The sequence below is a fragment of the Pseudophryne corroboree genome, chromosome 7, assembly GCF_028390025.1.
Source record: "Pseudophryne corroboree isolate aPseCor3 chromosome 7, aPseCor3.hap2, whole genome shotgun sequence".
NCBI lineage: Eukaryota > Metazoa > Chordata > Amphibia > Anura > Myobatrachidae > Pseudophryne > Pseudophryne corroboree.
Window position 1 is genome coordinate 330465958 of NC_086450.1, and position 14792 is coordinate 330480749.

A 14792-nucleotide genomic window follows, 5' to 3' on the forward strand; every position below is an offset into this window, starting at 1 on the left:
AGTGCACAGGTTCAGCTTACTGCCACTAAACTGACACCTGACACCTTGCACAGTGAGACAGGATTTAGGCAGGCAAGTCTTAGAATACAGCCGCAAACTTGCTAAGTTCACAGAGTAGTAAAAGAACCCCAGCAAGTTAAACGACTGACTCCAGTCTTACTGCTAGGTCTGGATTGGCAGAGTGTAGTACCAAATCCCCAGGCCTATTTGCAGTAAGCAACAACAAATACAAAGCTACACAGTACTGGCTAACTTTCAGGAACTGACTAACCAACAAAGATTCAGCAGCATCTTCTTAACCTGAGAAGAGGCCTTATAAAGCAGGTGCTGTCCACGCCCCACTCAGACCTCACAGACTGTGAGCACAAAAACCAGCACCGGATCCCCTGCCGTGCACAGAGCCTGTAACCACTGCACAGCAAAAGACCCGAACCGGAGTATCAGCTGCGCTCAGGTTACTCCGCTAGCACTTGTCTCCCGGTTGCCATGACGACGTGGCAGCACAGGGCAGGAGACCCTAACATTTAGATTCCAAAATTGTCAGCTGAGAACAGCACTACCAGGAGCAAGGCGTTTGTCTTCTCTGGGGGTCCCTGCAAGGAGGTATGGGATTCACATTACTGGCATCTGGCATGCCTCTTGTGTAACAGCACCCCTGTGATGGTGTAGAGTCGTACCTGTTTTCCCCAGAGGATGCTTGCTAGTTCAGAACCTCTCACGGCTTTTTCCGCAGGAGCCTGTGGCAGGAGAATGGACACCCCGAGGAAGACCCCACAGATAAAGGAAAGCACAAATTGATGGCGACAACAAGTTTATTGTGCAGGAGGTTGCTGGTCACCGCTGTAAAGCCAATCGAGATTAAGGTGAAACACGTGCACTAAGTATCAGCACAACAAACCTTAACAATAATGCATTCAATAACGGCAATCACTAAACAAGTAAAATAGCAAAACATTCAGATATAATCATCACAAGCAAATACTCGTCACTAAACCGGTATAATGTAAATTGTCCACAAGGTGTTGCTGTGCACCAGGTAAGATTGGGTTCCACAGTAGTATCAGTATCTTCGTCCATTAGATCCTGTGCATTAATGTCCTCCAGAGGGAACTGTGAAGTGAATCAGGGCTGTGCACAGCATTTGTATTCCAATAGGGGTTCTGTAGGATAGTGACTAACAATGCATTGCATGAGCTTCCAATAGAGGATGACACGCAACTAAGTGTATGCTTCCAATAGAGGGAGCTGTAGAGCAGGTACCTTCTAGCACAGTGTATGCTTCCAATAGAGGGAGCTATAGAGCAGGTACTTGTAGCACAGTGTATGCTTCCAATGGAGGGAGCTATAGAGCAGGTACTTGTAGCACAGTGTATGCTTCCAATAGAGGGAGCTATAGAGCAGGTACTTGTAGCACAGTGTATGCTTCCAATAGAGGAAGCTGTAGAGCAGGTACTTGTAGCACAGTGTATGCTTCCAATAGAGGAAGCTGTAGAGCAGGTACCTTCTAGCACAGTGTATGCTTCCAATAGAGGGAGCTATAGAGCAGGTACTTGTAGCACAGTGTATGCTTCCAATAGAGGAAGCTGTAGAGCAGGTACCTTCTAGCACAGTGTATGCTTCCAATAGAGGAAGCTGTAGAGCAGGTACCTTCTAGCACAGTGTATGCTTCCAATAGAGGGTGCTGTAGAGCAGGTACTTTTAGCACAATGTATGCTTCCAATAGAGGGTGCTATAGAGCAGGTACTTGTAGCACAGTGTATGCTTCCAATAGAGGGAGCTATAGAGCAGGTACTTGTAGCACAGTGTATGCTTCCAATAGAGGGAGCTGTAGAGCAGGTACTTGTAGCACAGTGTATGCTTCCAATAGAGGGAGCTGTAGAGCAGGTACTTGTAGCACAGTGTATGCTTCCAATAGAGGGAGCTATAGAGCAGGTACTTGTAGCACAGTGTATGCTTCCAATAGAGGGAGCTATAGAGCAGGTACTTGTAGCACAGTGTATGCTTCCAATAGAGGGAGCTATAGAGCAGGTACTTGTAGCACAGTGTATGCTTCCAATAGAGGGTGCTGTAGAGCAGGTACTTGTAGCACAGTGTATGCTTCCAATAGAGGGAGCTGTAGAGCAGGTACCTTCTAGCACAGTGTATGCTTCCAATAGAGGGAGCTATAGAGCAGGTACTTGTAGCACAGTGTATGCTTCCAATAGAGGGAGCTATAGAGCAGGTACTTGTAGCACAGTGTATGCTTCCAATAGAGGGAGCTGTAGAGCAGGTACTTTTAGCACAGTGTATGCTTCCAATAGAGGGAGCTGTAGAGCAGGTACTTTTAGCACAGTGTATGCTTCCAATAGAGGGAGCTGTAGAGCAGGTACCTTCTAGCACAGTGTATGCTTCCAATAGAGGGAGCTGTAGAGCAGGTACTTTTAGCACAGTGTATGCTTCCAATAGGGGGCGCTGTGTAACATATGGATGAGTGCACTGTACTGGTGGTAACCTTCCAATAGAGGGTGCAGCTAGTTAAACAGATGTCAGCATACAGTGGGACACAGGGCAAATAACATAATCCTGGCACACATGTAGTGCTGCAATTCAAGCAGGCAAGGATACCTGTACTGTCTGCTGCTGTTGCCGGCTCCTGCCGGTCACTTTTCCTCACTGCTGCTTTGCAGGGTGTCAGCCTCCCAATGTGCAGCGTCTCCCCCTCCTGTGGTACATGCTGCTGCTCCTGTGCGGCTGTGTCCCGTCTCATGCCAGCTCCTGCTGGTTTACTGCAACTTGCCACCCCTGGACTTCTCTCTAACGGGGCTCACTCTCCTCTCTCAGCAGCTCTCCTTCCTGCTTCTTCCCACACTTGACCACAGTCAATCAGAGCGCTCCCAGCTTCCCGCTCTGCCAGGGATCCTGCTGGAAAGCCCAGGGTCCTAGTGCTGCACATATTTTCTCCCGGGTGCCATGGTTGCCTAGCAACCAAATGAAAAGGGTTTTAACCCTTACAGTGTCTGGCTGCAGCTGGTGTAAACTAGGAGAAGGGGTACCCCAAGAGTGGGTTATCACACTTACAGTCCTCTGCCCTGATATGTAGTATGAATGAATGGAAGCAAAATACAAAAAGGATAGACAGCTAGCCATGGAAGTGCTATAGGCACATAACAATGGAAAATCAAACAGCAAGCCAAGGACTGGTAATGGAGAAATCTTTAAAGGTTCAAAAGCATGGACTATTTCTGTGGGTATAACTGTATGACCCAATATTTATTATTTACACAGCTTGTATATTGTTCTGCAATGTTTTGTACTGTAAGCATTTTGTATTTTTATTTCTACTTGCTTTGTTTGCACTGTTTCTGTTTATGTAGAGTGGTACACCAAAAGTTCTCACAAGTGCCACGGGGATGTGATGAAGACAGGTCCGAAAACAAACCAAACTTATTTTACAGCAATATTTGGCAACTGTCCAGTGAGGGTGCCAATAGTGCAATGTTTGCGGCGATCTTACAAACAAGAAAATATTTGGACAGCTTAACAACAACGTCTTGGAAGTGTCCATCATGAATACACAACATTGGATTACAGTATGCTTTCCTTCTGCTGACTAAAACTACAAAGTCTACTGTAAAAGTTATGATGAAAAGGAATTATCTTGTCATACTGAAAACTACCTGTACGTAAATGATAAACCACTTATATACCAAAAGAATTCCCAGTGAGTTTTATTTAATAACATATTTATAAGGCATTACATATTTTTAGTACACAGGTAATAATCAGCATACAATAGGCTTCTTAACTATCAACATACTGTGCAATTTCACTTATCTAAAGAACAAGTGACTACAGTCTACACCCAATGAATCATATGGAAATTAATGTAAATGTGAATACAGTTATTTTCACACAATATATGTACCTTAAATCAGAAACAATCCCTGTATAATTTAACAGCCTATTGTTAATCCTCTTCATGCTTCAAATGAAAAACATGAAGATTATCGTGTCCTCCTTCAGAGCGGAACAGGTTCACCTTCGCCTGTTAGCGGATCTTATAGCTAATTTAGTGAATCAGCTGCATCTATTGAGTGCATATTCAGTGTGAGTTGATTTCAAAAAAATAAAATAAAAATATCTGATTATCATATGCAGGGCTTACAACACAGAAAGGAGTGTCTCAGGCACACATGAAACTTTTAATCTAATTTTCATGCTTGAGGCACAAAGCAATAAAGCTGCAAAATATCACACAAGGTATCTTGATGGGCTTTAGCTGCACATATTCATACTGTACAGATTTGGTAATATGATAAAACCTTTTACTTATGTAATTTTCTAGTACAGATTTCCCAGATTGTAATAAAATATTGTAAAAATAAGGATTTTGGTTTAAAAATTGTAATATCAGTTATATCTGCACTCTAAAACATGCACACTTGTGCCATAAGTAGCATATTTAGAGACATTTATTAGATTTAAAAAATTAGCTTTTGCTGAACAGGATCTACCATAATACGATGTATATAAATAATAATAAATCCTAAGCTTTAATGGAAATTTCAAAAACTGATGAACAGGAAAAGGGTTTTGGAATTATAACCTCAGCTTTGTTTTTATTTCCGAGCCTATACTATTTCACAGTATGACTGATTACTAAAGGCTACACTTCCACTTACTGTGCACCAGCTTTCATATATGTCCCCTATATGTGGGGAAAACTATTTCTAGAATAGTTGAAATAAGTCTTCTGGTTATTGTTGCATGCAATGGGCCTCATTCAGATGCGGTCGCAAAGAGTCTGAATTACGCAAGTCTTTGATGTTTTCATACTGTTCATGCAGCTGAGCCACACTGAACATGAGCAGCGATTGAATTGCAATAGCGGAAGCAATGAGGGATTAGTCGCAAATTGGGTAACACGAAAACAGCATTTGGGGGTGATAACGGGGGGTGGTCAGGCAAATGTATGCGTGTCATGGACATTTAGACTGTGTTTTCTGGGCGTGCATAAATTGACAGCTGCAATCTCACTTGAAACTGGAGAACCCTCAGCATCCCAGGAGAGCAGTTCAGCCTGCGTGTCTTCATAGGCGCAGAGACTTTGCGACATGACCCGATGTGCACCGATGGTACTGGTGTTTCACCAGTTGTATGCCGTTGGATGGAAATGAGGAGGCAGCAGTGGGCATCCTTATGCTCAGGTTAGCCTCCACCTGTATTAGCATATAGTTGCGACTGCAGATGGCAAAAAATAGAAACAACAATAGCAAGAGCAACCACCTCTGAATGAGGTCTCAATGTGCCTGATTCCTTTGTAAGCACCATAAAAGGGCTGAATACCTGAGAGGACACTTTGTTTTGCCCAAATTGCACCTACTACTATCTAATCGGATCTTATTCACTAATAAATTTATTATTTTTAGAGTAATGTTTTTAAAACAAGGAACTTTTGATGCAATAAAGACTGCAGGCAAGGCATACATTTAGCATTACCTCATTTGTTAAATACTCTGCAGTGAGGGTCTATAGAAAAAAAAATTTCACCTATCCCTCAGTGGTCCTCCTGGCAGCCACCAAGCCGGATCAGGAAGTGATATTGTCACGTGCATGCACTGTATCACCTAGCTCTACAGACAGTAGACATTTTCCGTATATGGGGTGGAGGTACTAAGACGGGCCCTATCATTTTCATAATTACACCTGTAAATGTGGGGTCACTAACATACTGTATGAAAATCACCTCTGATCACAAAAAAAAAAAAAGTTCTCCATAGATAGGGGAAGGGCACATTGTGCCTTACATCTTCAGTACTGGCCCACATACAAATGAGAGCACCCCATCTTGAAAGAGGGGGTCTGCTTTTTGAAATGATGTGTACCCTTAATAGTTATTGTCTCAGGATCACAGATAATAACTGAAAGTTAATAAATAATGCAATTTTCCACATATGGGGTGGGGGGTCTAAAGCCCATATCTCTCCCATGTTATGTAAAATAAAAAAGTTGTCCCTCATTTAATATAGCAAGTTGCCAGTTGTAAAAATACAAACACCGGAATCCTGACATGGAGCAGAATTCCGGCGCTGGCATCCCAAATAGGATCACGATGCCAGAGCCGGCTTCCCGACAACTGCGATCCCGATCGATTGACTGCCAGGTTGCTGTAGAGATAAGCCCGGGGGGGGGGGGGTGTTAGGTTTAGGCTGCGGGGGGAGGGATAGGAAAAGGCTACAAGAAGGTGTTTAGGCTGCAGGGAGGGGGGATTACAGTTAGGCATCCCCCCACCCCCGTGAAAGTAAGGTTTAGGCTGCTGGAATGGGGGGTTACGGTTAGGCACCACCGGGGAGGGTTAGGGTGAGGTTGTGGCGAGGGAGAGGTTAGATTTAGGCTGCGGGAGGGGAGAGTTAAGGTGGGTACACACTGGTAGATATATCTGCCCATCAATTGATCGGCAGATATATCTATGGACGGATCGGGCAGTGTGTTGAGCATACACACTGCCCGATCCGTCAGGGACTGATGTCATGAACTGGGCGGGCGTTTACACACGCCCGCCCAGTTCAGCTGTCAATCACCGCCGGCCGCAGCAGCATGTGTACGGTAGATATATTGGCCGTCGGCTGTGCTGTGGGGCCGATGCAATACGTTTCTGAACAACGGCATTCACAGACGTATCGGCCGTACACACTGGCAGACGGACCCGCGATATATCGGTGTTAGGGGGGTTAGTTAGAATTGTTTCCCCAACTGCCAGCATTTCAGCCCCAACCCAAATGGACACATATAAATAAATGGACACACATAAATAAAAATGAATTTAAAAAATTATTTTATTCAACAAAAAATGGCTAAAATCCCAAAAAAGGAAGTATCTTTTACTAAAATCCAACTTATAAATTAATTAAATTCCCTCTAGCAAATTGCATTTTCTTCATCTGCATAGATCTAGCCATAATGAAATCAGTACTAATTCACATAGATACACTGTTGGGTATGGGTTGTTGGGTCGACACAACTTAGGTCGACAGTCATTAGGTCGACCACTGAAGGTCGATATGGGCATTAGGTTGACATGCACTCGGTCGACATGGGTATTAGGTCGACGTGTACTAGGTCGACAGGTGAAAAGATCAACATGAGTTTTTTTAGTTTTTTTGGTGTTGTTTTCTTCGTACAGTGACGGGGAACCTGAATTAGTGCACCATGTCCCCTAGCATGGCCCGCTTCGCTCGCCATGCTTCGGGCAAGGTTACCATTCCCAATTGTATTTCACATGGTTCGTAAAGTCGGAAAAAGTCCAAAAATGTTAAAAAATTTGAAAAACTCATGTCGACCTTTTGACCTGTCGACCTAGTAAATGTCGACCTTCAGTGGTCGACCTAATGACTGTCTACCTAAGTTGTGTTGACCTAACGACCGTTTCCCACGCTGTGCATAGTGCTTGTCACAATGTATCAATAGTTTCTATAATGTTTTCAGGTTACAGGCAAACTATATTAAAATCTAACTATAACAGATGGCTGAAATTTTAAATCTGAAAAGCAGTTTAGAATGCACATTTAAAATGTCATCTAAATTTTAAGAATTGGTCCCAGGTCGAAGTCAGTGGTCAACCCATGAGTGTGGAGTGTCTTCATTTTATAGATCCACTTTGCTGTTTTCAATATTTTTTCTATGAAGTCGCTTCCTCTCCAATTCCGCTCTATCTGTTTGATGCCTAAACTCTCGGATGCTTACTGTGTTTGTTTAAAAAATGTTGGGAGCCACTATGGGTCTTTAAACCATTATTTACATTATTATGTTCCCCTATTGAGTTCTTGTCCTGACTTTGCCATGTTCTATAAAAATCTCCAGATCTAAATAGTTCATATGTGAATTCCAGATTAAACAAGTTCCTATTTATATATTTCAGGAAGTCATTCTATGCTTTTTCATCTCCATTCCACACAAATAAATTATATATATATATATATATATATATATATATATATATATATAATCATTTAATGTAACCCTACAAATACTAGCAAGTTTATAAAATAACTTTATACATTTAGCGCTTTCAACCTTGCTTTTTATTACATTATTATTGTCTAGATTCCAATATAATAATTCTGGAAAGCGTTGGATTGATGGTGGATATTGTTATTTTAACTAGTCAGGCATATCATAATCAATGCCTTAATATTTTAACTTAACATTGTACAGCATTTAAAGAAGCATATCCTACTGAGGTTCACAATGGACAATTTAGAATACTATTAGAAAGATCTTAATAGTGGTGTAATTATACAAACTGAATTTTATTTTCTGTGTCAGCAGAACTTTTCATCAGTTGTCTAAAATTCATAAGAATTTAACAGAAGCCCCAGGGAGGCCGATCATTTCAGGAATGTATTTCATGTTCCATTTACTAATATATCTAATATCTTGCTACAGCCTAATGTGAAGACTCTGTAATCTTTTAGGTAGCATTCTACTTTCATTATTAGAGAAATTCAGTGCTTATTGGGACTGATTCAGTATTTAGTAGTAGTGATTTTTGCACATTTTTGATGTTTACAGATCAGCGCATGTGTACAAAGTCACAGCGGCTGTGTTACAGCGTCAACCACTAAATCTGCCCCATTGTGGAAACACACTATATCCCAGTAACAAGTCTTTATACTTATTTATTGACCACATACAGTGCATTGAAGTACAGTAGTCGGATGGTTATAGAACAGTCTATTCCATCAGAAAATAATATTTATATTTAATGGGATTTATTCATTTATTTACATATATAGATGGTATGTAGTCCAACAAGCCCTGTGGCCATTTGATACACAATCTGAAATTCAACGGTACGTTGACAATTTAATTTTTTTGTAGTGGACTGCCAAAATGGTTAATTTGGAGATTGTATTAACTATTTAAACTATTATAATTTTAAACTTGTTTGTACTCATACTGCTACTACAACCTCAGTAGTTTTACTGCGTAATCCTATCTGTTCAGAGCATTTTACATTCACCTCAATGAAGTGGATGCAAATATCAAGTTAAATGCTGAGTAGTAAGAAAATAATAATAAAAAAATAAATAGGGCTAAAATCTGTTCTCAAAAGCCATCTTTTGGGTTTAGTCTGTGGGAGGCTGGGATAAGGGTTAGCCATAGAATAAGTATCAAAAATGTCTTGCATATTCACCATCAGGATCCTGCTGCCGGCTTTCTGACAGTCAGGATTCCATACCCAACCCTTTATAACATGAGGAAATGGTTGTTTCTGCATATTTAAGGACAAATTTAAGTATAACCAGTATGTAACCATAGGTGTGCATACTCTAGTGCCAGCAGGAGCCAAACACTGCATATTGACTTTCTATTTTCTATGGAGTGGCGAATTGATAGAAGCCCGGTGCTACAATATATGCTGTGGTGCTGTTTCACAGTCCCCTTATCTCTGTTGCAAGTATATTGATTTATGGTGTGGAGGTACACTGGAAGTACAGGGGCCTATTTATTAACAGTTTCTTATATAACGCAGCAAATTCCGTTGCACTTTACAACTAGACACAATTAGAAGACAAAACTGGGTAAAAACAAACAGTCATAGAGGTAGGAGGGCCCTGCTCGCAAGATTACAATCTATGGGGGGGGAAATAGGCATTGATACACAAGGATAGGTGATATCTATTGCATAAATGTCCACCAGATTGTAAAGGTTCTTGGTGGGCTGCATGATATCACATCACAGCAGTGATGAACCAGTGTCAGGAGAAAAGTAGACTGAAGAAAGAAAATATGTGGGGGATATGTGTGGACTGTACTGTGGGGATATAATTGGATAGGAAAGCTATGAAGGTAATGGGAGCAGTTCTGGAATTTGATAAGCTTGTCTGAATAGGTGAGTTTTCAGGGAACGCTTGAAGGTTTGAAGACTAGAGGAGAGTCTTATTGTACATGGTAGGGCATTCCACAGAGTGGGTGCAGCCCGAAGAAAGTCCTGTAATCGTGCATGGGAGCGAGTAATGAGTGTGGATGAGAAACGTAGATCTTGTGAAGAGCAATGGGGCTGGGTTGGGAGATATTTTGAGATTAGCAAAGAGATGTATGTTGGTGTAGTATGGTTAATAGACTTGTGTGTAAGCAACAGTATTTTATATTGAATAAGGTAGAATACAGGTAGCCAATGGAGGGATTGACAAAGTGGGACTGCAGACGATGAACGTCTAGCGAGGAATATTAGCCTCGCAGCTGCATTCAGAATGGATTGTAATGGTGAGAGTCTCTTCTTAGTAAGACCAGTAAGGAGACTATTACAATAATCAATGCTGGAGATGAGAGCATGGATTAGGGTTTTAGCAGTGTCTTGTGTAAGGTATGATCGTATTTTGGATATGTTTTTTAGATGCATGTAACATGATTTTGAGACAGATTGAATGTGGGGAGCAAAGGACAGTTCTGAGTCAAGTATGACACCTAGGCAGCGAGCTTGTGGGGTAGGGTTGATTGTAGAGTTCTCAACAGTAATAGAAATATCAGGTTGGTAACTGCTATTGGCCGGTGGAAATATAATTAACTCTGTTTTGGAAAAATTAAGTTTGAGCTGGCGAGATGCCATCCAAGATGAAATGGCAGAGAGGCATTCAGTGACACAGCCCAGTACAGATACTCAAATCTACCTATTCTCCCCTGATTTGTCTATCATCTGCATACAGATGATACTGAAATCCAAAAGAGCTGATTAGTTTCCCAAGAGATGAGGTATATATTGAGAAAAGCAGAGGACCTAAGACTGAGCACTGCGGTACTCCAACTGAAAGAGGTAGCAAAGAGGAGGTGGATTCAGAGAAACGGACACTGAAAGAGCCACTAGATAGGTAGGAAAAGAACCAAGAGAGGGCTGTATCCTGAAGACCTAGGGATTGCAGTATTTGTAAGAGAAGAGAGCGGTCAACAGTGTCAAAAGCAGCAGAGAGATCTAGAAGAACAAGTAGCGAGTAATGGCCTTTAGACTTCGCAGTGACCAGATCATTCACTACTTTAGTCAGTGCTGTCTCTGTGGAGTGTTGGGAGCAAAAGCTTGATTGATGTGGGTCCAATAAGTTGTATGAGTTAAGAAAGGGTGTGAGGCAAGTGTAGGCAAGTTTCTCAAGTAGCTTGGAGAGACATGGGAGCTGAGATATGGGACGGTGGGTTTGAGAGAGAGTTAGGATCAAAATTTTGTTTTTTCAGAATGGGAGTAATCACTGCATGCTTGAACAGTGAAGGAAAGATAACAGTAGAGAGAGAGAGCTTACAGATGTTAGTTAAGGTTGGGATGAGCACAGGAGACAGAGCTTTACTTATTTGTGAAGGTATAGGATCAAGAGGAGAGGTAGTAGAGTAGCAGGATGAGAAGAGTGTTGATACTTCATCTTCACTTGTGGGATCAAATGAAGAGAAAGTGCCAGAGGGTTCAGATAAGGAATTGAGAAGGTCACTAGTTGAGGAAGAGCATACCATTTCATCTTGGATCTTATCAATCTTGTCTTTGAAGTAGGAAGCAAGATCTTGCACCTTGACAGTGGCTGGCAGGTTGGGTGAAGGAGGGTAGAGAAGTGATTTAAATGTATTAAAAAGTAATTTGGGGTTAGAGGCTTGAGCAGAGATGAGAGTTTGGAAAAATGTTTGATTGGCAGTGCCCAGAGCATTATGATAAGAGTGGTAGATAGTCTTATATGTGAGGAAGTCACTTGGAATACGAGATATACGCCACTGGCATTCAACTTTGCGTGACAGTTTTTGTAGGTGTCTTGTTACTTTAGAGTGCCATGGTTGACATCTAGGCTTAGGTGGAGTGTGATGGGTAGCTGGAGCCACTTCGTCAAGGGCTATCTGTAGAGTCTGGTTCAGGTGTGATACAGCCATCTCAGGAGAAGTGAATGCAGAAATAGGTGAAAGCAGTTGTTGCAGTGAGGTGGATAGCTCTTGAAGATTAATTGCATTAATATTTCTGCGGGTTTGAGGAGGATTGGAGGATGTCAGCGGCACTGAGTTTGACGTATTAGAGGAAAGCGTGCAGGTGATAAGGTTGCGATCTGAGAGTGGGAAAGGAGTGTTATTGGGTTAAACAGAGCATAGTCTGGTGAATAATAGATCAAGGCAGTGGCCCTCCTGATGAGTAGAGAAGTCAGTCCATTGTGAGAGGCCGAGAGAGGAGGTTAGAGAGAGTAGATTGGAGGCATGAGCAGCAGATTTTGGACTATCAATAGCAATATTGAAATCTCTCATTATAATGGTGGAGATGTAAAAGGATAAGAAGTGAGGGAGCCAGGCAGAAAAATAATCTAGAAATTGTTTGGGTTGCCCAGGTGGGTGAAAGATAGCTGCGACACGCAGAGAAAAAGGAGTGTAAATTCTGATCGAATGTACTTCAAATGATGTAAATGTGAGTGATGGAACCTGTTGTAGAACTGTGTATGAGAAAGATTAAGATAGTAATAATCCAACTCCACCTCCTTTACTGTTACCAGGCCTGGGTGTGTGTATGAAGTGGAGACCACCATGTGACAGTGCTGCAGGGGAGGCAGTGTCTGGTTGTGTGAGCCATGTTTCTGTAATAGCCAGCAGGTTGAAGTTGTTAGATATGAAGAGGTCATGAACAGATGTTAGTTTGTTACAAACAGAGCGTGCCTTCCATAAGCCACATTTTAGTGATTTGTTGGGTGATGGGAAACATGTGATGTTTATGAGGTTAGCTGTATTTCTATATTGCTGTGAATCAGGTGAATGCGAGTGGGGCAGGAGTTTGGGGCCTGGATTAGGTGAAATGTCACCAGCTAATAGCAGTAGGAGAGAGAAGTAGATATAGTTGTATGAGGTTTGTGAATGGTTTTTATGGTGTCCAGTTTTGGATGTTATTGTTAAAGTACCAAGATGAGTAAAAAGCTCATGAGTGTTAATAAGAGGTTTGTGGATAATTGAGGCAGGAATGTGTACAGAGGGGTGGGTTACAGGGAAAGTAGACATTGTATTTATTTTTGAGAGAATACCATGGAGTGCAATGAAGTACAACAATATGAGGTGCATGGTGTGTTTGCGAAAGAAGGTATTGAGGCTAGAGCATGAATGTATGTGCAAGTTTTTAAGTTGAACATTCAAATACTTGATTACTGGTGTTGTTCAGCTGTTCATTTACAAATTCCTTATAAATGTGGATGCACGTTGACCAGCATAGATGAACCTAGATTGCATGTAATGAATACTATGGCTAATTAATACAGGCTACCAAGGAGAAAAATGTGATGTTGATGAAAGGCAATAGATTACACTGTATTGGACTAGGCAAACAGCATATAGACAGTCATGAAGTATGGATTAATAAGTAAAATTTGAAGTACAAGTATTATATTTGCATGAAAATCATGATAGAGTTAAAGTTGCTAAGCATAGATTGTCTCTGCACTAGATCCCTCCTCAGTTTCCAATCAAAAATAAAATAAGTTGAAAAGAGTGTCTGGGGAGATTTTAAGTTTTTTGGTGAACCAACTACCTGTATTTATTAAGAGGATTCCAAAGTAACTCAAAGATTCAGTTAAGTGGGTTGGTGGTGCTCCACAGAGTCAGAACATTTACTAGAGAAAAAGAAAACTCTTTTTGGGGGGGCACTCTTACAATATATATATACGTATTAATTAAAAAATGGGTATGTGTTCAAATTGATAAAAGGTCAGATCCTGGCATAAAATATCAAATGGATTAAACTTTTAGACTCATCTCCAGTAGCCAGGGTGTCCATTAATGGTTTAATTTCTCCCGCCTTTCCTTTGTCCCACGTATGAGGCAAGATTGCCCCTTATCACTTGTTTGCCTTAGTGATGAAGCCCTTGGCTTGCCTAATACAAGATCATCGGGGTATCAGGGACCTTGCTTTGTGCTCCAGAATAGATAAAGGTGGTGCTGTATGCTGATGATTTGCTTTTTTTTTTTCTAAAAATCATATTTCCATATCTACTGTAGGTACATGTGTAACCCCAGTTGGACTACCTGAATACCCATTAAGCCCCCTCTTTCTCTCACTGGTCATGTTAATTTAGTTAATTTTGTTAAAATGATAATATAGCCAACACGTTTGTATGTATTTTACTAATCTCCTGTCTTCCTCTAATTCACACTACTGTTTGTGTTGTGCAATTGTGGTGATATTCCCTCCTTTTTTTGTCTTTTATAAACATTTACAACATTTTGGTCCTGATGCATGCATGAAGTAGAGAAGGAGCCACACGGATAAAAAAGGAAAGTATTATTCAAACTGTCTTTTCACACCTTCATGTTTCATATGTGCAAGTGTCATAGTTATATGTCATAAGGGCACGCACCAGGGTTCTATCTACCACTATACCTATTTTATTATATCGTTAGATTCTAGGGTGGAACTAGGGATTAGGTACTAGGCTACCAGCATTTAGGTAAAGCGCCAATTGGTCTTTCCACAAATCATATATGGATTTACATCATTGGCTCACCTACGGCATTGGCTTCAAGGCTCAGATGGTAATGTGTTACCTACTCTTCTGGCAGCCTAGACAACCCTGGGGATTGAACCACTTAACTGAAGATTTTTCCCTTCAAAACTGTTAATAACATTGTTTTTTAAAATGTACTTTATTTAATAAAGTTTAAAAAGTATTTTTTTTTATATTATATTATGCACATTTGCAGAATGGATCTCCTCATCAAAAATGAGGGGACAGGGTGGGACGGCGCAGTCGCATGAGATCTGATCATGCCAGTTAAGTGGTTTTAACCCACAGGCAAGAACAATTGTCACCTATATTGCT

The 14792-nt window shown here is 41.2% G+C and overlaps 1 long non-coding RNA gene across 4 annotated transcripts in view; it reads left to right on the top strand.

The window, feature by feature from the left end:
- Positions 1-14250, top strand: part of LOC134943646 (uncharacterized) — a 20181-nt gene extending 5931 nt beyond the window's left edge. Inside the window, exons 5-6 of one of the 4 annotated variants that reach the window (XR_010181655.1) lie at positions 734-863; positions 3354-3656. This is a non-coding gene — a long non-coding RNA (uncharacterized LOC134943646). Of the gene's footprint in view, positions 1-733; positions 864-3353; positions 3657-14219 lie in introns of those variants that run through there. The other 3 variants (XR_010181657.1, XR_010181659.1, XR_010181658.1) reach the window with 3 other exon arrangements.
- The last annotated feature ends 542 nt before the right edge of the window (positions 14251-14792 follow it).